The sequence below is a fragment of the Notechis scutatus genome, chromosome 4, assembly GCF_049901735.1.
Source record: "Notechis scutatus isolate UNSWTSFEM ecotype Mainland chromosome 4, rNotScu1.2, whole genome shotgun sequence".
NCBI classification, from domain to species: domain Eukaryota; kingdom Metazoa; phylum Chordata; class Lepidosauria; order Squamata; family Elapidae; genus Notechis; species Notechis scutatus.
Window position 1 is genome coordinate 150,185,813 of NC_142012.1, and position 26,025 is coordinate 150,211,837.

At 35.0% G+C, this 26,025-nt stretch overlaps 1 protein-coding gene across 1 annotated transcript in view; it reads right to left on the reverse strand.

Moving 5' to 3' along the window:
• Positions 1-22,381: 22,381 nt before the first annotated feature.
• Positions 22,382-26,025, reverse strand: part of WDR49 (WD repeat domain 49) — a 124,107-nt gene continuing 120,463 nt past the window's right edge. Inside the window, exon 20 of the mRNA XM_087965279.1 lies at positions 22,382-24,179. The gene's annotated coding sequence lies outside the window, so the exon portion shown is untranslated. The remainder of the gene's footprint in view (positions 24,180-26,025) is intronic.

Sequence of the window (26,025 nt, forward strand, 5' to 3'; positions counted from 1 at the left end):
TTGTATTATAGCATATACTGTGCTAAGCTATAACACAGTTTCTTTGACTCTAGTTTAAATATGGAGTATAAACATAACCGGTTGTAACTTTTTTAACAAATCCCAGTTAAATAAGTCATGGAATAACAATAACAATGCTTGAAGTTGGCCTGTATATCTAAGATGTCTCACAGGGGCATCATGAAGCTCATACAGAGATGAACATGGGTTAAGCTCCTCACCAAAAAAACAAAAAGTCAAAATAATTAATTCATTTCCATGAATAATAGACTAGACTGCTGGCTCAAATAGCATTATCTCTTAAGACAGACTACAGCTAAAGGAAAACTTTGGCCATGTTTAAATGGCTGACCTTGTCAATCATCCTCTCCTGCAGCCATTCATTCTCTTGTATGTGCCAGCAACGCATGATCCAGAAGGACTGGATCAATCATCTCTCAGACATTTTTGAGTTCTCCAAGTTATGAAGGATACTGTCACTTCCTTTCTTGCTCCTTGGATTCAGGAGTTTCTGCCAGAAAGTAAAAAAAAAACCATCTCTGCTAGCCAAATTAGGTGGGTGAAACTGCTGCAGGCAGAAGGAAATTATCCAGAGGTGGTATTCAGCAGGTTCTGACCAGTTCTGGAGAACCAATGGTGGAAATTTTGAGTAGTTCGGAGAACCGGTAGCGGAAATTTTGAGACCTCTGACTGGCCCTAACCCCATCTATTCTCTGCCTCCCAAATCCAAGCTGATCGACTGGGTCTTCTTTTGTTGCCCTGCACAGGAGAATGGAACTGGAAAGCAGGTTAATGGGGTGGGGAGGGAATGGGATTTTGCAGTAACCTCCCCCCAGGAGTGGGGAGGGAATGGAGATTTTGCAGTATCCTTCCCCTGCCACAACCACCAAGCCATGACCACCAGGCTACACCATGCCCACCAAGCCACGCCCACAGAACCGGTAGTAAAAAAGTTTGAATCCCACCACTGGAATTATCCCTCTTTCTTTTTTGCCCTTTTTAATTTTGCTATAGGGTGACAAGAGAAAACCTAAGCTTCTTAGAGCTGGGAGGTCTATTTTTCTCCCCAAAAGCCTTTTGCTTTTTAGGGATAAAAGTAAAACCTCAGCATTATTGACTCAATTAATTGATTTATTTGGAACTTAATATATTGTATTAACCCCCATAATCTAGTTAACCTAGCCTATTATTATCGGGGTCTTTATCATCTGAATGCATCGTGATTATGTTCACATAAGGATGCTTAATAAGGCATTTGAAAAGTGCATGGAAAGCACTTGTATTGTACATTGCTAAGTTTGCTTAGTGTTGAACATGACTAGATTTTGTGTGTATGTATGTTCTGCAGACTTAGCCTGTGGGGTTGATTCAGTAGATTGAATCCAGAAAATTTAGCAGTTAAACTGACTACGTTGTATAAATCCAACCCAGGAAAGAGTCCTGTTTTAAGTGTGCTGTTTTGTTGCTTGCCCTTCATGCTCTGCAATAAAATGGATTTATTGACTTGGTCATAAAAACTATTGAACACAATTTCTGGAATGACTTCATTATGAGTGGACATCAAATTTTTCTCACCTTAAGAGTTGCAAAGTAATCATTTTATTGTAGAATGTAGCTTTTTACCAAGAAAGCCTTAAATTTCACTATATTAATAGATCATAAATATCCTTTAAAAAATTATTGTTCCTTGAATTTTATCATTCCTGGATGCAAAGGATTTTGGCAATGTCAGGAAAATAGATCCAAAGTAGAAAAACATGTTGCCACCATGGGCATCTGCAGTGTACAGTCAAATAACAACACATGCACAGGGACATCAGGACTTTAATCATCACACAGAAGGACATAATGGTAGGATTTATGTGATGACATCATAGTCTATGTATTGCCATTTTGACAACAAATGGGTTAGTAGGAGTTCTTCTTGGTTCTTTAATTAGGCTGTTGTTTAATGTTTAATTGTGTTTTTTAATTGGTAGCTCCTTGATTGGGGTATTGTTTAATACTTGATGTTGATCTGGTATTAGTCTTGGTGTAGATTAACCCAGACTAACAACCAAGCAATAGACTATACCACAATCAAAGAATGAGCTACTTTATATAATCTACTTGTATGTAAACAGAGATCAAACCCCACTCTCTTCTGATAGTGTTACCTAGTTGGGTAATAAAATGAGTGTAAGAAAGCAATCCCACAGTTCAATGTATAATTGATATGCATCTCACTGGGTTTCATAGGAATATTCATGGAAGCATGCCATAGTCATATCTTCACAATTGTCCATTCACTGAATATACCCATTTGACCAAATAGTCAATTTTTTATACAAACATAATTTTGTGAATACTTTGATAATTGATAATAATTGGCTGATTTTTAAAAAATCTTACTATTTTGCTTACATGACAGTCAGAAGAGAAATTGCTGATATTTGTTTAAAGCTGTTTCTTTGGAAGTTGTGCAAGAGAATATGATGCCAAGAAGAAAAATTAACCCCCTTAGTGCAATGACAAAAAACAGTGTGGGAAGAATTTATAAATTTATATAACTGTGTTAGAAATATATCTGTGTTACTCTACCTGACTCTGTGGTTTCTTCCCCAAACCCCAAAAACTTTAACCTTAGACTGTCTACTATTGATCTCACCCCTTTCCTAAGAGGTCTGTAGGGGGCGTGCATAAGCGCACCAATGTGCCTACTGTCCCTGTCCTATTGTTTCTTTTATTTTTCTTATATTTATCTATGTATTCATAACTATGTTTTTACTTATACCTATTATCTTGTAAGCAATTGACAAACCAAATAAAATAAAAATAAAAAAGTAAAAAAAATAAAATATTGTATAGGGAATCATATGTTAACTAACCCAGGTCTAACAAGTTACTGTTTAACAGCCTTCAAAATTAGTCAAACTTACACAGACATAAGAATTAATTAGACACTTATTTCACATAGTAAACACATACGAGTAAACATATAAAACTCAATTAACACAATGTAAACATAATTATAACACTCACAGTTCAAACAAAGATGGCCAATCTACATTACTTGATTTAATCAACCCCTTCTGTAGGGTCAACACATACACATATCCATGTCCCTCAAGTGTCACCCTAGAATCATCACGTATACACTTTCACACCCAGGACAAGCTCCCCTATAAAACAATATCTCTGTACCCTATTTTTTCTATAGCTGTCCCCACAATCAAACATCTTTGCTTTTGCGATTAAATAATTCTCCTTTCTTCACAGCTGTCTGGATTTAATTTTTATTTATTCTTCTGCAACCCCAGTTTGAGTCGGAATCACAAGTTATTCTTTTGACAAAAGAATTAAGTAAAATTTTCTTACAGAGTAGACCTGGCCCTACCTCTAATTTAGGACCCAATTATCAGAGGGATCACATCTTTTGTTATGAATGTGATAGACATTAAGGGGAGGCCTATCTAAAGATGTTCTTATTATGGACAATCAGGAGACAACTATTAATTTTAAGCTATAGAATGTACTCCATTGTTACTTTCAACCTTCATTCATTCTGCCTTTAGAAAATCTGAACAACCTCTCTTGTTAGGCAGACCATTAAATATCACCGATTTATTTTTGCTTTTATATTGCATATTCTGGGTTTGGGTATATAATAGATTGTTTTTACTATATTATAGTTAAATTATAAGCCATGTAAATATTCATTTTTAACAGATGAAGATGACACAGAAACCAAATAAATTCTTTGGGGAATGTGGGCTATAGGATGTCACTCAATAGTTAAGCATAATTCTTTACACAGTTCTTTTATCATCACAGCCCTGATATAATAGACCTCAGCATCCAAACTTCAACCTGGTTTCTGTAAACCAACTTATTTTCATGCCACAACTTGTTCAAATTCAGCCCTGTATAGAATCTACATTGGTCAACACATTATTTTGCAGTCCATTTAAAATAATTCCTCATTGCTCTCTAGTGGGTAGCTCTAGCTGTGAATAAAATTGACTTGTATCAAACAAAAGTAATGTACAATTCTTTCTGTAAAAGCACATCTCAGTATAATAATGAAAGTTACCTTTCAAAATATTGCTCAGCTCATGTTTCATATGATAAAGGGTTTAAAAAATCCTATTCTATGACTTTCAGCTATTCTGGTCTTTTTTCCTGGAAGGCAACCATGCATCAGGTCTAATAAGATGTACCTCAAGAACAGATGCCTGCAACTTCAGTTTTCTGGTTTGGATTTATCTTCTAATGCATTGATATCTTCTTAATAAATATTAACTACTATCTTTTATCTGCAAGTTGGGATGTAGAAGAATCATGCCATAGGTTCTTCTAAAAATGAATTTATGTTTGAGAGTTGCTTTAAACAAAAATAATGGAGGGCGGAGAGAGAGAGATTGAGATTTAAATCCAAATAAGTTTTTTTTTTAAATGTCTATGGAGATTCTCAGTCATCCAAAGGTGCTTTTTCAAGAGGCTTTTTCTGTTTTTTCTTTGAAGTCATTTCGCTTCTCATCCAAGAAGCTTCTTCAACTTCTTGGATGAGAAGTGAAATGTCTTCAAAGAAAAGTCTAGTTGCCTCTTGAAAAAGCACCTTTGGGATAGGATTTTCTTTCTTTTAAAAAAACTTAGTTTATTTTTGGAAATGTAAGAAATAGCTAATATTTTAACTTTTCAATTTTTTTAAAAAGAAAGAAATTATCTATTTGCTTATAGTTGTATGTGGTTCTCACAAAGTCTGGTTCTTCCTTTGCATTTTTTTAAAAATAACCATACAGTAATAGCAACTTAGATTTATATCTAGTTTTGCTGTTTCACTGGCCAATACAAAAATGAACAACCTGGTATTCCATTTAGAAGCCTTATTAAATGGATTTGAAGGAGCAAATGACAGCATATGCGAATAATAATGAGAAAGAAAGAGAAAGAAATTCTGACGAAAAACCAGGAAAGTGGGAAAATAAATCAGAAAAATAAACTAGGCTTTTAACACTGGAAAAATAGCTTATGTTTATGCTTGGAAAGTTCAATAGTATGAGAAATGGCCTTGGGTCATTTCTGGAGCTTTATCAGATTTCCAAAGGACACCAATTTCAATACTGAATGAAAATGTTTCATTATATGTAGGAACTGTACATGAACACTTCCAGGGTGGGAAAGTCCTAGTGAGAATAGAAAATCCAAGTCCATTACTGTTTGCTAATAACATACACGGTGTTCTGTTTAGTGGTGTAAAGTAGGTAATGCAGTAATTATGAAACCTTGTTGGATTAGACGAGGGGTGTCAAATTCAAGGGGCAGGATCCAACCCACAGGGTACTTAGATCTGGCCTGCGGAGCCACCCTGAAAACAGCAAAGGATCAGCCCATAGTGCTCTACGCGGCTCTCCTGAACTCTGTTTATGGCCACGCACACACCCCTAGGCTCCGTTTTTTCTGGCAGAGAGCTGCAGGAGGCCGTCACGGCTGAAAATGGAGCTTCGACAACTGACGTTGAGCTGGCCATGCCCACTCTGGTCACACCCACCCTCCGGCCCCCCAAGATCAAACACAACCCTGACCCTCAATGAAATTGAGTTTGACACCCTGGATTAGACTGTTACAAGCTACCAAAGACTTATCAACAAGAAAAGAGAACTGATTTCAAAGGCTGCAAATGAGGTCCTATTCCCCAGGCTGAATGGCATACACAAACACCTATCCAGAAGAATCCAAGATCAAGGTAGAGTTTTCAGTAAGCCAGATTTATGGACAGACAGGAGCTGAACAATAGGGCCAGCACTCTGGTTGTCTACAACAGGCTTTTTCAGCTACAGAATCTGTTCATTAAAAAATAATTCCTTGCATCCTTGCCCAAGAGGTGAAATTCTAGTAATAGAATATTGACTGTCTTCAAATGAAAAAAAAAACCTTTAGTTTTTCATACAATCTTTTCAACTTTAGTTTGAAAAATCCTGATCTATAATACTGGGCACCAGGAAAATCAATTAATAGAATTATCAGTGCTATGATTTTTTAGGGGTCTCTGTGGCCCTCTTCATCTTTAAACCAGAATTCTCAGGACATCCTTATTTTAGCAGCAAAGGAGGAATGAATCATCCTGCCAATCAAGATTTGCAGTTACTATGCTTCATTCAACATCCAGCAATCTCTTGCCCTTGTTTTCCCTTTAAATCTATAGGAGTGACATTCTTTTTAATAGAGAAACTGCAACAACATCAAGCCAATTACGACATCATCACTAGAACCCGTAATTACATGTACTACACAGATATCTGAAAAGCTTCCTTTATGTCTGTGACTGACAGGGAGACATCTGGTGGAATTTAGAGGCAAGAAGAGGGTCTCAGCCTAAATGAATTTTCTAAAGCAGAGGACAAAATTGAACCGTACTGAAATAGTAGGCAATCATCTCCTTGAATGAATTGATTTACATCATTTGCAAAAGGTCTAAAAATGCACTATAAATATCTTCATCTGTCTTTTGGATTTGTTCTTGTTGCTTGGAAGTCAAAGAGGGTTTGGGTTTTTGGTTTGGGTTTTGAAAAAGCAAATATTTCAATACAGTAAGTGAAGTCAAATGTGTTCTCTGCACACTTGGTTTGATTCGTAAATTGCATTTTGTTCAGATTGCGTGTGAAAAACAATCAATTCTATCAACTTAATACCTTTGCTTGGAGTCTGCAGTTGAAAGCAGCCTTCAATTATCGCCTGTTTTAGCAGCATAGAAGGCCACATTACTTTTCTTTTCCTTCTTTTTTTTTTTTTTTTGGTGCTTTTTCTCAAATGAAACCAAGCAATCATGTTTCCAACCAACCAAAAATAATGGGCTGGGTTTCTTATTATGCATATTATTCTTAGTTTTTTGTTTTTTTAAAAAAAACACCTTCTATAAACTTGTGTTAACTAAAAGATTCTTGCAGAATCATTGGCATTTGAAATAACTAATGGGAAAGTGAAAGAAGGTTCAATGGGTGGATCTGCCCATTCTGAGCTATGTACAATTCCTTCAGTTCTGGATTAGTGCCATTAGTAAACTCAACCAACATGATTTTTAAAGCATATTTTATATCAGTGTGATATGCAAATTCAGTGACTAAATATTTCTTCAAGTGGAACCATTAAAAGGTGAGAAAATCTCAGCATTTTTAGCAATTAAAGAGAAAATTTTAGAGGAAAATACTGAAGGGTAGGATCCACAAAGCAGCCAAGGATTACACATATTGGTGAACACAATGCTGTCTGGCTGTGATGGGATTTACCAGATCTGAACTACAAAGTTCAAAGACTAGAAGTCAGCAAGGGATTGTTTTATTCTGTTTCTCTTAGCTGCTATCTAGTGATTTTTGGATTGTTACTGGTAAAAACTGGTAGCCCCAAACTGAGGGAAGAGAAGATAGAATGAAATAAACATGTCAGAAAATTGAACAAAAAAACCAATAGATACTATAACATTTTGTTGGCGGTCACACAACTATATGTATTGCTCAACATAGAACCAATCTTATCTGCTTCTTTGTTTTAAGACTGTTTAAAGAGTCGTTGGTTTTTAAAGATTTGAAGACTGTTTATCAAAACAATTGTTGGGCTTTCTATTAATGAAATCCAATATATAAGCATTCTGTTTAAGATCACCAACTTGATCTCACCACATTTTGAAAATAAGATAGATAATAGCTGGAGAGAACACATTTTATGTGTTCTCAACTAAATTAAGGGCCTTTTGCCTTTTCTTTTCTTACAATAGTTAGATTTCAGAAGGTAGCTTTTAATTAATCCTCAGTGTCTTCCATGAGATATATTCCTGGATTAGAATGCATTGAATTACATCTGAAGAGTGTTAGTGGATAATTATTGTGCAATCCTATGCAAGATTTGTCAGAAAAGCACTCAACAGTATTTACTTTGGAGACTGCATTGCTATATATAATTCTCCCTCAACTGAGGCTCCTTCATATACATTGAAATAACAGTTTCCAGAATTCACAGCAAGATTTAACTTTCTGAGTGAACATCATTAAATTAATTGCGATTATTCATTGAGCTGCACTATTAGATATTACTGTTTCAATGCTCTTCTCATATACTTTAATTCCTGTTCCAATTTTCCCCCCTTTTAAGTTATTTGTAGCTTCAATATTGTTGTGGACCTCTTTGTATGTCATGACATTTATAAACTAAGAATACCAATATTTTAAATCAGTAGATAATTATAAAATACAAGAATATTCATTGTCATTTCCATGAAAATTCAAAAGTTCTCAGATCCTATGTTATACTTTCCATTTCTCATAGGTATAGCAAGAACCAATGAAACTCCAAGAGGTTTCACATGGAAACAACCTGGAAGAAATTTTCATATGGAAACAACTTGGAAGAAATCCACTGTAAAGTATGTGATATCAAAAGATATTGGGTTGAAATATGCCTTCTTAATAGATAAATCCCAAAAATGGTAATGAAAAAACTAGGCAATAAAACCATATTCATGGTATCACACTATTATTCAGCAGGTACTTGGCAATGTTGCATTCTAAAGTGACCTTTCCAATAATTCATCATCATACTGCATAAAAGTTAAATTACATTAATTCTCCCAATAGCAATTCTTTCTATCCAAAGAGTTTTCAAATACTTGCTGAATTAATGTCCCAAATAATCTTACCTCATTGTCACTCATAGATCATGATAGTTGCTCTAGATGCAACTCACTGCATTCCTTACAGAGGAATAGATTCTTCTTCATTTTTGGCTTGCTTCCATATCTCTAGATGTCTCATCTTTCTTCATTGACACTAAACACCATATGAGGTTTTTTTTTCTTTCTTAATAAATTCTTTAACATCATTCTTTTTTGTTGTTATTGTTGTTTTTCTTTCTTGTTTTTTCTTTCTTTTTTTCTTTCTAAAACTAACTAGGATATAATAAGTGCAGTATTGGATTTATACAAATTACTAGGGAAACTTACAGAGGTTCTAACATTTCCAACACAGTATGTATCTTCTACCTAATTATTTTGACTTCTGATTCTGTTGTGGTGTTCTAGCAATGACAGATCACATGCCTTCAAATTAATATAACCTGGGGGGAAAAAATCTAACTTAGAGCATGCATTGATGCTATTTTAGATGGTAGCATCTAACCAACCTTTTTCCAAAAGCTAAAAGATGTTACATTACCAGAAATCCTAGATGTTCAGGCAGGACGGGGAAATAATAAAAGTATCCTGGAAGAAGGTAATGGCAAATATTTCTATATGGTACCAAGAACTCTAAGTAGACCTATTTATAAAGTCACCCAGAGTCAAGGTTGACTCAAAGAGATTTTATAATATATCTAGCTGGCAAGACTGAATAGAACAATAATGCTATGGTCATGGCATATGGAGCAATAAAAATATTGATTCAGAATGCAACAACTATAAAAAGGACAAATTCAGTGTTAAAGACTATTAGAAAAAAGATGGACAAAGTAATAGAACAATGCCTTTGTACAAATCTATAAAGCAATAGAACATGGAATAAATATAGGTTTGCAGCACCTAAAATTCTAATTGCTGTTTAAAAAAAAGAGCTAGGAAAGTTCAATAAAGGACAAGCAGAATTCTCAGGGACTAGAAAAAATTTCTAGTTTATATAAAAAGGCAAAAGTAGGGGTAAAAAGATAAATATGAAAGGAGCTGGCAGAGGTCATCTCAGATCCACTACACCACATCTTTCAAAAATCCTGCACTACCAGGGAACTATCCAAAGCCTGGAAAAGAGCCTATATGGTTCCCAACTTCAAAAAAGGAAAGAAAAAACAGACCCAGGAAACTACAGACCAATCAGCCAAACATCAATACTTGGGAACAAACTGAAAAAATAATTAAAACACAGTTCTGCCAACATCTAGAAACAAGTAAAGTAATAACTAGCAGCCAGCACAGGTTTGTTAAAAACAGATTATGCCAAACCAACTTTATTTCATTCTTCAACATAGTGACTAAATTAGTAGACCAGCAAAATATTGTGGACATAATATACCTAGATTTCAGCAAGGCATTCGACATAGACCACAACCTACTTCTTGGTAAGCTAGAAAAGAGTGGGATAGATAGCACCACCACTAGATGGATTTGCAACTGGCTGACAAACCGTACTCAACAAATAGCCCTTAATGGGTCTAAGTCTACATGGAGGGAAGTAAGCAGTGGGGTGCCACAAGGTTTCATTTGAGGCCAGTACTCTTCAATATCTTCATTAATGACTTAGATGAGGGAATAGAAGGGAAATATCTTCATTAATGACTTAGATGAGAGAAATTTGCAGGTGATACTAAGCTGGCAGGAATAGCTAACACCCAAGAAGATAGGCTCAAGATCCAGATGGATCTTGACAGACTAAAACACTGGTACATATCTAACAAAATGAAATTCAATGTAGAGAAAAGTAAAGTCCTACACTTAGGCAAGAAAAACCAAAAATACACATATATAGACTGGTGAAACCAGACTTAATAGCAGTAATTGTGAGAAGGATCTTGGCGTCTTAGTGGACAACCAGCTAAATATGAGCCAGCAGTGTGCAGCAGCAGCCAAAAAAGCTAATGCAATCCTAAATTGTATTAACAGAGGGATACAATCAAGATCAAGGGAAGTACTAATACCACTCTATAAAGCCTTAGTAAGACTACACCTAGAGTACTGCATCCAATTTTGCTCACCACATTATAAAAAAGAACAGAAGAACACTAACCAGGATGATTAGGGGACTGGAGACTAAAACATATGAAGAATGGTTTCAGGAACTGAGCATGGCTAGCCTAGTGAAGAGAAGGACCAGGGGAGACATGATAGCGGTCTTCCAATATTTGAGGGGCTGCCACAGGGAGGAAGGAGTCAAGCTATTTTCTAAAGCACCTGTAGGCCAGCCAAGGAATAATGGATGGAAACTGAACAAGGAGATATTTAACCTAGAAATAAGGAGAAACTTTCTGACAGTGAGAAACCAATGGAACAGCTTGCCCTTGGAAGTTGTGGGAGCATCATCACTTGAGACTTTCAAGAAGAGATTGGACTGCCATTTGTCAGAAATGGTGTAGGGTCTCCTGCTTAGGTGTGTGTGGTGGGGGTTGGATTAGATGACCTACAAGGTCCCTTCCAACTCTGATTATCTATATCTGACATGATGAAGGTCTACAAAATTATGCACAATGAGGGTTTATTTTTATGTGACATGCTGAATCACGAACCAAACAGTTTCCAGTAAACCAACAATATGTTTTTACTATCTAATGTTTGAATCTGGATATGTATTCCTTGTAAGATATTAAGAACATTCAATATCACCAGTTAAGACATTAATGTTAAAATTATTCTTAATTGTTTAATGGCTATATTCAGTTGCAATAACTAGGAAAAATAGCAGAAGTAATTATTTATCTACTTCATAGGTTTCCTAGAGACATTTATAGAAACTCCCTTATTGTTCATGTACTTGGTTCCTAGTTTTATCTATTTTTTATTAATTTTAAGACATTTATATTTCTGTTTTTATTGTATTGTTTCCTGACCATATCAATACTTACTTCCAATAAAACTATATCTTTATTGCACCTATAAATTAGTCACCTTCTCAAAAGGGCAAATTTATAACTTCTAGGCAGTGTTAAGGTTGACTTAATAGTGTCCTGATATATGCAATCAAGACCAGCAATGACATTTTTTAAAAAACATCCTCAACCTATTTTAATTTCCCACATTCAAAATATGTTGTAATTATATCAATTGAAGCTTTCCATTTATAGAACAAATTAATTAAAATATGATTTCTAAAGTTACTTCAGTGCTTTGAATTTTCCTACATTTTTAAGTTTAGTGGGAACTGACATTAATGGACAAAAAAATGAAGAAAAAGATTATATGAACTTCTCATTAGAGGACATGATAGAAGACAAATATGAAGTACTGTTCAAATTATTAAAAAGCCCTTAGATCAGTTTATCTCCAGCATACCAAACTAGGAAGATTAATTTATATATTGAAGTTATTTATTCAACCCTTAAGAATTGCCTATATTTGAGTCCCCTTATTGTTATTTTTATTTGTTTATTAAATTTGTTGGCTGCCCATCTTGCTGCAATGAACACAGGATATCTTAAAACAATTTGTCAATTATTTAGATCTGAATCTTGTAAACTCTGGTATAATTTTTAATTGTACACCAAATATAAAGAACAATTAAAAATATGAATATGCAAACTGGAAAGTCAAATCTTTTGGATTACAAGTTAGTTTGTTGCCATATTTTTCCATTGATTAGTTGATTGATTTATTATGTGACATCAGCTCAATTCCTAATGATTTCATGAATAGACTTCCCCCACTGTGATCTATCTCCAGCCAGGCAATTCAAGTCTTACAGTAATACACCTATCATTACTGTAACTAAGTTCATTCATCTTCAGAATAGAATAGAATAACAGAGTTGGAAGGGACCTTGGAGGTCTTCTAGTCCAACCACCTGCCTAGGCAGGAAACCCTACACCACTTCAGACAAATGGTTATCCAATATCTTTGTTAAAACTTCCAGTGTTGGAGCATTCACAACTCCTGGAGGCAAGTTATTCCACTGATTAATTGTTCTAACTGTCAGAAATTTCTCCTTAGTTCTAAGTTGCTTCTGTCTTTAATAATTTTCCACCCATTGCTTCTTGTCCTGCCCTCAGGTGCTTCAAAGAATAGCTTGACTCCCTCTTCTTTGTGGCAGCCCCTGAGATATTGGAACACTGCTATCATGTCTCCCCTAGTCCTGCCTTTCATTAGACTAGACATACCCAGTTCCTGCAACTGTTCTTCATATGTTTTAGTGTCCAGTCCCCTAATCATCTTATGCTGGTATTCCCTTCATCTTTCCCTCTTTCCATCATCATTATGGACTACTCAAGGGAGCTGCAATATAGAAAAATGTGTCTCAAATATGATAACTTTGAGCCTGCCCATTTTTTTAGTTGTCCTTTAGATTCTCAAGTCTTCCTATTTCAAGTTCAAAGCATTAATAGTCAACATTAATTCAGCTTCTTCAAAATCTAACTTTCATTTCCATAGAATACCATAGAAAAAAACATTGCCTGTACCATTCTAAGCTCTATAGGTATAGAAGCATCATGGTATCTGAATATCTTTTCCAAAAAAATTCATTGCTACTTTATCAAATGCTAGTCTGTGAATTTCTTGATTGCTAGATCCTTTCAGTTGAGAATTGATCCTAAAAGACAGAAGCTATCCATAAGTTCATTGTCAATTCTAAAGCTTGTTGCTTTAACTGTTATCATTAATTTGGGCTTCTTTCTATCTAACTTTAATTATTTGTTTCTTGACTTTCATTAATAGAGCTTTCAAACTATTTTTTATTTTCATCTATAAGTGTCATCAGCACAGTACAAGACTTTAAACACAAATACAAAGGGTTTTGTGTGACTTTGTTCAGTTAGTCTGTGCATCCAACACAGATTATTGTGTAATGAATGGAACCAGTAGAAAGTCAAGGGTATTTGAAAAGCAACATTTATCACGGAAAACGGGTTGATTAATGAAGTAGATACAGAACAGGTGGCTATCTGAAAAACAGCATTTTTTTAAGTGTGGCCCTGATAGATAAACCATGTAATAATCACAGCCTCTATTGCTACATCATTCTAAGCATTTTAGTTGACTGTAAATGATTTTAAATTGCAAGAATTGAGTTATAAATTATATTATCTAATTTGTTATTATTAATTCAGGATATTTATTGAAATATGAATGCCTCTCCAAGAGGATATTGAGATGATAAATTAACTGATTTATTGTTTAAAATTCCATTAGTGAAGTGGTTAACATTGAATGCCTTTAGCAGCAGAACATACTATGATAGCCAGAAATAGGGAGAGTCTATTAGGAATCTAGTTATCACCTAGAACAGGAGTATCAAACTCATTGGGAGTGTCCTATCAAATTCTGTACCTGTCAACAGTGGTGTCCCCCAAGGCAGTGTTCTAGGACCAACTCTCTTCATACTCTACATAAATAACCTCTGTGATCATATCAAGAGCAACTGCACTCTCTTCGCTGATGATGTAAAGCTATTCAACACCATAGACAATACTGCTATCCTTCAAAAAGACCTTGACTATGTATCAGAATGGTTAAACAAATGGCAACTTCAAATCTGAAGAAATAAATACTCTCTCCTACATATTGGCAAAAAAAAAACCAGAAAATAACATACATAGGCTGAATAGTCAAGAACTTGTTGATGATCCAAACTCTGTCAAAGATCTTGGAATACTCATCTCTAATGATCTAAGTGCTAGAGCCCACTGTAACTACATAGCCAAAAAGGCATTAAGAGTTATTAACCTAATCTTATGTAGCTTTTTCTCTGTAATATTACACTACTAACTAGAGAAAAAACATTTGCTAGACCAATACTCGAATACAGCTCATCAGTCTAGAACCCACATTACGTATCTGATATTAACACAGTTGAGAAACTCCAGAAATATTTCACAAGAAGAGTTCTGCACTCCTCTACTTGTTGCAGAATACCTTATGCCACCAGACTTGAAATTCTAGACGTAGAACTACGCCGCCTTCGTTCTGATCTAAGTATAGTATATAAAATCATATATTGCAATGTCCCACCTGTCAATGAATACTTCAGCTTCAACCATAACAATACAAGAGTAAACAATAGATACAAACTCAAGGTTAACAGCACCAAACTTGATTGCAGGAAATATGACTTCAGCAACAGAGTGGTCAATGTCTGGAATACTCTACCTGACTCTGTGGTTTCTTCCCCAAACCCCAAAAACGTTAACCTTAGACTGTCTACTATTGACCTCACCTCTTTCCTAAGAGGTTTGTAGGGGGCGTGCATAAGCACCCCACCGTGCCTACTGTCCCTGTCCTATTGTTTCTTTTATTTCTCTTATATGTATTCATAACTATGTTTTTACTTATACCTATTATCTTGTAAGCAATTGACAAACCAAATAAAAAAATAAAAAAATATTGCAAGTGCTGATAGAGATTAGATCATCTCTTTCCTTGGATTCCAGGTGCTGATCATTACTCACCTAAAATAACCCCAGTTTATTATGGCCTGATCATAGGAGACCTCCATTAAGTCTTCATAATCTTCCAGAGCTTTTTACCCTTTCCATTTCCATATCAAGATAGATTTTATCCTTCAGCATAGGAAATTTGGAAATCACACGCTACACAGTATATTTCCCTCTTTTAAGGAATAAATTGTGTGTGCAACTCCCAGCATTTACAATCCTAGAAGTGTCTCTGAAAATGCCTTAGGTGAAGAATATGAATTTAGTCATATATAAGCAATAGTCAAGCATTTGGCAAAGTGCATAATCATGTCGGTTCTGTGAGATTATATACACTTCTGATTTTGGTGTATTTAGCAGAAATAGGTAATCATGGTTAATTCAGAGGTGGTATTCAGCAGGTTCTTACCAGTTCTGGAGAACCAGTAGCAGAAATATTGAGTAGTTCAGAGAACCAGAAAACACCACCTATTTCTGGCCCTGCCCCCATATATTCTCTGCCTCCCTAGTCCCAGCTGATCGGCTGGGTCTTCTTTTGTTGCCCTGCACAGGAGAATGGAGAGTGGAGTTGAAAAGCAGGTTAATGGGGTGGGGAGGGAATGGAGATTTTGCAGTATCCTTCCCCTGCCACGATCACCAAGCGACGCCACACCCACCAAGCCATGCCCACAGAAGCAGTAGTAAAAAAAAAATTGAATCCCACCACTGGGTTAAATTTCACCAGAATGTATGAAATTGAGAATAGAAGAAGTTCCTGGTAGAATTCAATAGTATAATTTGTGGCTTTTGTGTGCATAATCTTGCAATCCTCTATACAGTTGTGCATCTTTGCATTCAGACACAGTATCTAGTTAAGATTGCAGAGTAAGTTTGCAATTTTTTATCCCTTATATTTTCAGAATAGTTAAATATTTATTACATGGGGAAAATGCATAATATTTTTATTGTTTTTTTATAAAGACAAGTTGTTCAGTTTTAGTAAAAGGGCTTATGCATGTTTTATCAATACATAAGCAAGATACAAGTACATCGCAGATTAACATAATTCTATGCATGTAAAGCTGCTGTGTTGACATCTTTCCTATTAACCTGCTGGTTGATCAAATGTTCAGCATAGTTTTCATTCTATAGCAAAGGAATCTTTAATTTATAATAAATTCAAATGATTGAAGTTATATTCTATTATAAGACAAAATGTGCACTTGCCAACTTTTTAAATTCAGTTTTGAAAGCTTCCCATGTTCTTTGCCTCTGCTGGTTGATTAAAATATTATTTTTAATTTGTTGGTTGCTTTTATCACCACTGTGCAAAATCTCACTGCTGAAAATCAAATGAAGTTATATGGATAATTGATTTATGATAGATAAGAGTAACCACTGTTCTTTGAGTGTAGACAAAATGGCCCTATTCACAAAACACATTTAACCAGGCCAAATAAAAACCTGGCAGATTAATATACATAACATGATATGCTTGGTGTTAAGCTTGATTAATACTTTGTAGCTAATCAAGGTGTATGATCTCATCTTGTTTGGTTAATTTATGGTCTAAAGTATGAACTCAAAAAAATGAATTAATTTAATACCCTGGTTAAGTGTGTTGCCTAAATGCAGCAAGGAACCATAATAATTAGAATTAGAATAAAGATCTGATTTCAGATATAGCTTGCAGATATGCCAATATCATGTAATGGCATGTAAAATAATACCATGTAAAATGCCTAAGGCTTTCAACTACTTGTTCCTGTTATGATAAAATAAAATTTTATCATGGATTACATTTGTAAAATATTTTTAATCTAATAACAAAAATAACCCTTACTTTGGGTACACAGAATGCATTAAACCCAAACTCATTATTTGCACAATAGTCTAAGTTACCCATCTCAAAAAGTAGAGATAAATCTAGTGTAGATAAATCTAGTGTGTCCTAAGTGTGTTCTAGAAATACACATTTATGGAAGGTTTAAGGAATTTAATGGTCAAGTTACTAAAGTTTGATTACAAAAAACTAGACCTCAACAATCACGTACGAAGAAATCAGTGATTATGTATTCATTTATCTGAGCAACTTCTTAGAAATTATGGAGACCCATATAGTATGAAGGTAACTTCAAACCTTGATGAAACCTATTTTGAGGTGAAGCAAAAAGAGTTTGCAGAGGCATGCCAAAACTATATAAATTCACATAAAAGAAAACAAATCAGAAAGAATTTTAAAAAATCATTTCAAGATTCATCTATCCTTAATACTTCATTTAGTTTGCTTAACAAATATGGTCAAGAAAGCTGGAAAATCTGTGTCAGCCATCTACTTCCATTTGTGAAACAAATACAAAAATATTGTATAAAGAAGATATTATAACAGGATGTAGTATCAATACATTCGAGCTCAGATTATATACAATGTATTATTTATTAGATACAGCAGACAAAGTTATTTTAAAGAGAGAACAAAATACCCAAATGAGTACCCCAGAGACAACCAATACCTTCCTAGGGCATATTTATATACTGTATATATCAGTTAGTGTAAGATGGCTAGATGACCTGCCAAAATTTTAGGAGAAAGCAGGAGTCCATCTGAATCACCAGGTGGGGATAGAGTTATTGTCAAGTAATATAGTTTGCCAACGTATTAGTATGAATGTTTCACTTTTCACTAAATATCCTTTTTTAGGCAGACTACCGTCCCTCCCTGACTTCCTTTGCTTCAGGTAAATCTCGAGAGGATACACCACGAGATAAATCTTCCTTCCTTTTTGCTTCTTTCAGTTCCCACACTATCCTCATTATTAATAATGAATTCCTCTTCCTGAAAAAGTCAGAGAGACTATCTGTTCAATTTTCCTGCCTATAAATATGGTAGAGAATTTTGAAAAACCATTTGGGTCTAGTAGTGAAATGTTTTGGAATAAATAAATATTGCATATAAATAAATATTGCAGGAAATACGACTTCAGCAACAGAGTGGTCAATGTCTGGAATACTCTACCTGACTCTGTGGTTTCTTCCCCAAACCCCAAAAACTTTAACCTTAGACTTTCTACTATTGACCTCACCAGGGGTGGGATTCAAATTTTTTAACAACCAATTTGTGGGTTTGGCTTAGTTGGTGGGCATGGCTTGGTGATCATGTGACTGGGTGGACGTGGCTTGGTGGTCATGTTATTGGCTGGATGTGGTCAACTCAATATCACTCACATCGAGGCATGCATATCCTCGCCTGGCCCCTCATGACTGTGGGGATGCTGCAACAGTCGTAAGTGTGAAAAATGGTCATAAGTCACTGTTTTCAGTGCCATTGTAACTTTGAATGGTCACTCCACACAAGCAAAGTACCAGCAAAGGAGGGGAAAAAACTCCAGAGAAGTTCCAGAGAAAGGAAGTCTAGTCCTGCCAAGAATGTAATAAGGGTTAATGGAGAGGCAGTTTCTGTAAGCAACACCAGAATGTCTCCTTCCTGCCTTCCTTACAGGATTAGGCCAGTAATTTCTTCTAACAACCGGTTCTCCAAACTGCTTAGAATGTTAACAACCGGTTCTACTGAATAGGTGCGAATTGATAGAATCCCACCCCTGGACCTCACCCCTTTCCTAAGAGGTCTGTAGGGGTGTGTATAAGTGCATCAACGTGCCTACCGTCCCTGTCCTATTGTTTTTTTTTTCTTACATGTATCCATTTCATGTATTCATAACTATGTTTATACTTTTACCTATTATCTTGTAAGCGATTGACAAATCAAATAAATAAAATAAATAAATATAATCCCTATCGAAATAAAGGTGCTGTTTTTTTTTATCCCCATAATCTTTGTTTTATAATCACAAACAAATTTTTGCTTTTTTTTTTTTTTTTTTTTGAACAAAAGCCCTGTTGACTACATGGAAACATTTATTCTTTCTTAACAATATGGAAATATGCAAGAAGCTTTTTATGTAAGAATATGCAATAAGTTTTTTAAAAAAACTTCCCAGTCTAGTCTACAGAATTTGGATTCTCTGGAGATTTCCCATTCAAATACTAATCAGGCTGAGCCATACTTAGCTTCTAAGCAAAGGCAAGATCAGCCAGATGTGACAGCCAAAAATAAAAGAGCAAGCAATTCACACTCAACTAGAGCTAAATGTATGGTGATTGGTTTTGTACAATAACTCAAAAACTGTTGGAAAGCCCAAGAGCATTTTATCACAATCAGTATTTCTGTTGTTGTCAGAGGATGAACAGAACCTATGAGGTCTTCTGAATATGGTAGAGATTTCTTTTTTAAAAAAGTAATCAAGCTGTATAGTTTCCCCCCACCCAAGCAGCAGAGCATAAAATGTTATGCCATTGAGTAAATCAGATTCTGTACACAAAGAGTTTTTTAATAGTCCCTAGATGAGCTATTCAAAAGAAATATGAATAAAATGCTAGCCCATTATATGTACTGAGTGATTTTGAATGGAGAAACAGAAAGAGCAAAAATGCAAATATACATACCGCATAGTAAAAAAAAAAAAAGGGGGGGGGAGCTGCCATTCGCTGCAGAATCTGCCCTTAAATACAGTATATACATGCACCAAGATGTAACTATGTGTGCAAATTTGTGTGTAGCCAAATCTGGTCTCTTCACCAGCATTCCTACATGAAACCCAGACTTTTAAACATCCTTATAGTTTGTATCTTCAGGTGCATATTTAATACATCTTCAAAATACATTCTGCAAAAAAAAAAAAAAAATGATGGAGAAATATGAACTTCTCAAATACATTTCCTAATTTATGACATCCAAGAATAAATACAGAGGACAAAGCTAGTTACCTGATAACAGTTAGCACTATTCCGGGTCCCAACCGAATTTTCTCACCATAGTGATTACAAATGTCAAAGGGAATGAAATAGAACCAGAGAGGAAGAAATAAACTGAGATAGGCTTTGTCCAAGTTTGGGAACTAACTTAGTTGAACATAAGCATATTGTCCTAATCCCTCAATTTTACCATGTAGATTCCAAAAATCTTTATAACAATAAAGGAGAATATTTGTAGTTCAGGGTTGAAATGAGGGGTCCTTGGTGCTCTCTGAGGTTGGTTGTTTTCTTGCAGACTGATGATGAACTGATGAGCACTGATGATGTTATGTAGTTTGGATAATAATCCCTCACTTCTATAAAATGAATGTGAATTTATCGACAAAACTTTACTATTTCTTTTCTAATTAGCAGAATTTCACATATCAGCTCTCAGGTTATTTTAGCAGAAAGCTATGCCTACTTCTCCATCTTATGGAGATCAATAGTCCAGCTGAGCATCTAAAGCTGTCTGATGTTTTATTTTCTCTAAATTGATTTAGGCTATACTTGGTTTCATGGGAGAATTTTCTAGAGGAAAAACAAAGTTGTGTTTCTAAGATTCTTTTTTAAATATTCATGAAAAAAGTAAACTGAGAGACCACCCTGCCCTCTGCACCAATGAACTGGGCAATGAAAGACCATTGAACCTTGGATGCAAGGCAAATAAACTTGGTAAGGCTTCTCCTTTCTTATGTGAACTGTCATACACTCATCACAGACTAAGTTTACTTGGAAAAGAATAGACTCAAAATAGGCTTTACATTTCTGTTAACTATTTGGTGGGCATCCAGAGGCCTAAATTATGCAGAAATGTTCAGTTATTTCCTCTTTCTTTATGATATACATTCCCTCTGGTAATGACATATGAATTGCCAACTCATGTATGAATTGATTATGTGCCATCAAGCTTTGATTAGTGACCACATAGATTGTCTCCTAGCCTGATCTTTCAAGTATTCCAACAATGCATTCATTATCACTGTAAATTCATCCACTTCACTGCTGGCTGTCCATTTCTTCCCTTCCCTTCTATTTTTCCCAAAATTAGAGCTTTCTCCAGAGAACTAGACCTTTGCATAACATGTCCAAACTAGAATAATTTGATCGTGGTTATTTGTGCCTTGAGTAAGGCTTTGGCTTGAGTTATTCAATGACCCATTTGTTTATTTTCTGGATCCCTTTTAATTCCTAGTAGTCTTCCCCAAAGCCAAAATTTGAAAGTGTCAATTCTGTTTCTATCTTGCTTCTTCAAAGTCCAACTTTTATTTCTATAGAATCTCATAGGAAATATCATTGCCTATACAATAGTGATCTTTGTAGGTATAAATTCAACATAGCATGTAAGTATCTTTTCATAACTACTCTACCAAGTGCTATTTTGTGGTGTGATTCTTAACTGTTTGTTCTAGTTAGTTGGTCCTAAATGGCAGAAGCTACCTATACTTCAGTATCTTCATTGTCAGTTCCAAGGCTGGCTATTTGTATCTCTTGCCATTAGTTTAACCTTCTTTATATTTAATCTTAGTCCCATTATTTTTTCATTGTGCTCTCTGATTTTTATTACTAGAATTTGCAAATCCAATGCATTTTCAGCTCTCAGAACAGTCTTATCAGTGTAGCACAGTTATTTATCTTTATTCCTCCAATTTTAAAACCACACTCATCACCATGTCACCACACATAAATCTGCTAGCTTTACATAATGCCTTCAGAAAAAATTCAAGAAGTATATTTTACAATCTTATTTTCTAAGATGTCTTTATTTATTCATTCATTAAATTTATACACTGGTCATCTCACTTTACAAAGTCACTTAAGAGACTTACAACAAATTACAATGCCTCTAAAATGTACTCTGATCTTCATTTAAAGTTACACTGACTTTTTAAACTCTTGTTTTATAGATATTACAATACTTAATATACAATTTCTATCTATTCGTATTGCAAGCAACAATTATTTTTTAGTGTTTAAATGTAATGGATATTTCAAAATAGTTTGCAATTTCATTTCTCCACAGTTATATTTAATCAAAGTTAACTTATATGAGGTGCAAAGTCTTAATGGCTGATCACTAAATAGCAATTTAAAAAATACAGGAAACCTTACACCATTAAGCCCTTAAAACCAGGTAAGCTAGATCCAATATTAATAATAAACATAAATGTTCTGGCAAATATTTATAATTTTCTTAGGTTTTTTTTTAACACATTTGTTTACTTTGGACTTTCTGAGATTTATTCACTGGTTTAATGCATATCATATTGTTCACAGCTCTGCATATTCCTTTGTTCATGTTATAAGTAACATTAAAAAATAAGCATTCTTATTTTCATTCTTGAATATTTCTAAAGATATGAGGATCTCTTTGAATTTCCAATAATCTACAATGCAATAATAATATTAGCAATGTATTTACTTGAACTTCTTTTAAACTCAGTTCCAGGAAAAATAAGGTTCCTTTGAAGCTTATTAGTGTTTCTGCAAAAACATATTAATATTGATGAACACAGGAACAAGAGAGTCTTAGTTTGCATATAACTGTATTAATGATGCAATTATTAGTACTACTATAGATCAGTAACATAGGAAACTATTTTACATCTGGTCAAACTATTGACCCATGTTACTGTTCTCTGTACTATTAGGAGAAATCTGTATTTTGAGGATTGAACCTACCCCACTTTTCTTCCAGTTTTAAAACCATAAAGTTGGAAAGAAATGTTTTGTTCAACTCTCGCCTGGTGCAGGGTGCCAAATTAAGGAATCTCTTGACAGATGTCTATCTGACTTCTGCTTGAAAATATCCAGTGAGGAAAAGATAAAAACAAAATGAAGTGGAATTGTGGAATTATTACTTCCTGTAATTTAGAAACTCTTTCCTTTTGGCCCTTTTCTGTAAGTTTTCATTTCTAATTTTTAGTTGTGCTTGACAGGATATCAGCTATCATCTAAAATAGCTATTCTATTGACTAAGCAGTCACTTCACTATATCAATCAAGTCATTAATAAAAATATTGAAGAGTAGAAAACCCAAGACAGAAGCTGGAGGCATCCAATTTAATACTTCATTTTGATGAAAAACTATTTTGATGAAAAACTATTGATGACATTCTTTGATATTTCAGGCCAAGTATATATCCACTTGACATGCTATCAGCACACATTTAATTAGCTTGCTAATCAAAATGTCACACAGTCTATTTTTGTTAAAACCTAGACACAAGGTTTTATCAATCAATGAAGCTACCTTATCAAAACATTGAGGTAAGTTTAAGTGGATATCAGGTTTCACCCAACAGGCAGGAATGAACCATTTAGGCAAGTTCACCAACCCCAGCACTACAGATAAGCAAGATTTGTTGAAAACATTAGGAAGTCATGCCAAATAATCTCAGTAATCACAGGTGCTGCAATCAGTACCAAACTGATTTAAAGTATTAGTACTGCTTTATAAGGCCAAGGTGAGATCACACTTGAAATAATGCATTTTGGTCACCACAATATAAAAAAAAATGTTGAGACTCTGGAAAGAGTGCAGAAAAGAGAAACAAAGATGCTTAGGGACTGGAGGCTAAAATAAATGAACAACAGATGCAGGAATTGGGTAGATCTAGTCTAGCGAAAAGAAGGACTAGCAGTGACATAATAGCAGCTTTTCAATATTTGAGGGGTTGCCACAAACAAGAGATATAAATGAAATTTTCCAAAGCACCAGAAAGCAGGATAAGAAGCAATGGATGAACATTAATCAAGGAGAGAAGCAACTTAGAAATAAGGAGAAATTTCTTGACAATGAAAAAAATAAACCAGTGGAATCGGTTGTCTTCAGAAGTTGTGGGTGGTCCATTTGGAGGCTTTTAAAAAGAGACTGAACTGCCATTTATCTGAAATGGTATAGGGTCTCCTGCTTGAGCACTGGGTTGGACTAGAAGACCTCCAAGGTCCCTTCCAACTCTATTATTCTGTTACTGGTCTACAGTCCCATGGATCCTCTTTATGACGACAAGAGATTTGTTTTCCTTTAGTCATCTAGCATATGACCCAGTTTTTCAGTTCTGTTGGATAAAAGTTGAGCAGTTTCCCTGAGAAATGCTACAGTGCATTTCATCTGATCTTGGAAAGTTAAATGTATTCAAAGAAAAATTATTCTCTGATCGTTCTAATTTAAACATCTTCAATCCCATTCTTCAACATTTCTTGGTGGAGCATATCCTTTTTTGTTGAAGAAGACAACATTGTCTATCCAGTGGTATCTGTAGCAGGGTGGAGGCGGGGCAGGAGAAAAAGAAAAGGTTCAAACTGATCAGGTGGCAATCACAGTACCAAAATCAAAGCCCTGACTCTTTTTTGTACATGTGTCACTGTTACACATACCTACAAATAGGCAAGACTTTTACTGTGATACTGATTGCCATTTTCACTGTTTTTGTCCCCACTTTTAAAAACCAGGAAAAGAAGGGGAAAAAACCCCACAAAGATAATTATAATGCAAGTACATAGTAAAACTATGCATTGAAACTATTCAAAAATGAGAAAAGAAATAAGGCATACTATATATCATTACAGCAATTAACAGTTACAATTGCATTTATACTTATCTTTAGGTAGACCTAAACTTAATGCCAAAATTGAGCCCAAAAATGTATGTTGCTAAGTGAGCTGTTAAGTGAGTTTTGTCCCATTTTATGACCTTTCTTGATAGTGTTGTTAAGTGAATCACTTGAGTTGTTAAATTAGTAGTGGTTGTTAGTGAATCAGGCTTTCCCATTGACTTTACTTGTTAAAGGTTGCACAAGGTGATCACATGCAACCATCATAAATATGAACCAGCTGCCAAGCATCTAAATTTTGTTCACATGTCTATGGATATGTGGCAATGGTCATAAGTTACTTTTTTCAGTGTTGAATGGTCACTAAATGAACTGTAAGTCAAGGGCCATCTGCATATATAAATATTATTCAAATACACACACACACACACACACACACACACACACACATACACATACATATACATATACATATATAAATTCATAATACATTTTTATAACCACAGTTCTTTTAAACGTACTGTATTTTATATAATGATTCCATGTTTCATTATACTTTTCCATACAAAATTCTACATCTATAGACATTTGGCTCATAGGTGGCAAATATAACCAGGTTTTTATCCCCTTGCAGACAAAAGTAATGTTTCCATCTTCATTGACTGAACAACACTCTGATGTTTTTCTTTTCCTTTTAATTTGTATCTAGAGAAACTCTTTTCATATTCATCAACACCTTTCACCAACCTTACCAAACATTCTGAGCTTTAGTTTTTCCGACAACTTACCGACATATTTCTTCCTGCTGTCAGTAGTTTCTCATTTACTGTTCCTATTTATCAGGAGTACACTGGAGTTCTCTATGCTATCCTACTTCTCCTCCTGTGCTATCTGATTTATCATGAACAGATACTGGAGTTCATTAATACCTTCTTTTTTTGAAGTCCAAGGTGTGCATTTGACTGCATGCTGCTTTGGTTTCCATTATAATTAAACAAGTCAGCATTACACTATCATTTTCCCACCAATCTACTTGTTACTTCCAATTCTTCAGTTTAATTTCTGTATTGGGAACACTCAAGAGTAAAAGGTCCTCTATACCTTGAGCGACATGGTGGTTCAGTGGCGAAGACGCTGAGCTTGTTGATCAGAAAGTTTGGAGGTTCAGCGATTTGAATCCCTAGCGCCATTTAATGGAGTGAGCTCCTGTTACTTGTCCCAGCTTCTGCCAACCTAGCAGTGCAAAAGCATGTAAAAATGCAAGTAAAAAAGTAGGGACCACTTTGGTGGGAAGGTAACAGCCTTCTGTGTGCCTTCGGTGTTTAGTCATGCCGGCCACATGACCATGGAGATGTCTTCGGACAGCGCTGGCTCTCTGGCTTTGTAACAGAGATGAGCACCGCCTCCTAGAACTGGAAATGGCTAGCACGTATGTGTGAGGAGAACCTTTACCTTTATACCTTCCTTGTCCTTTAATAAGACATCTGTCAGCAAGACAAGTCAGAAATTTCCCAGAAAGATATGGAAGAGTTCATCTCAAAATATCTAC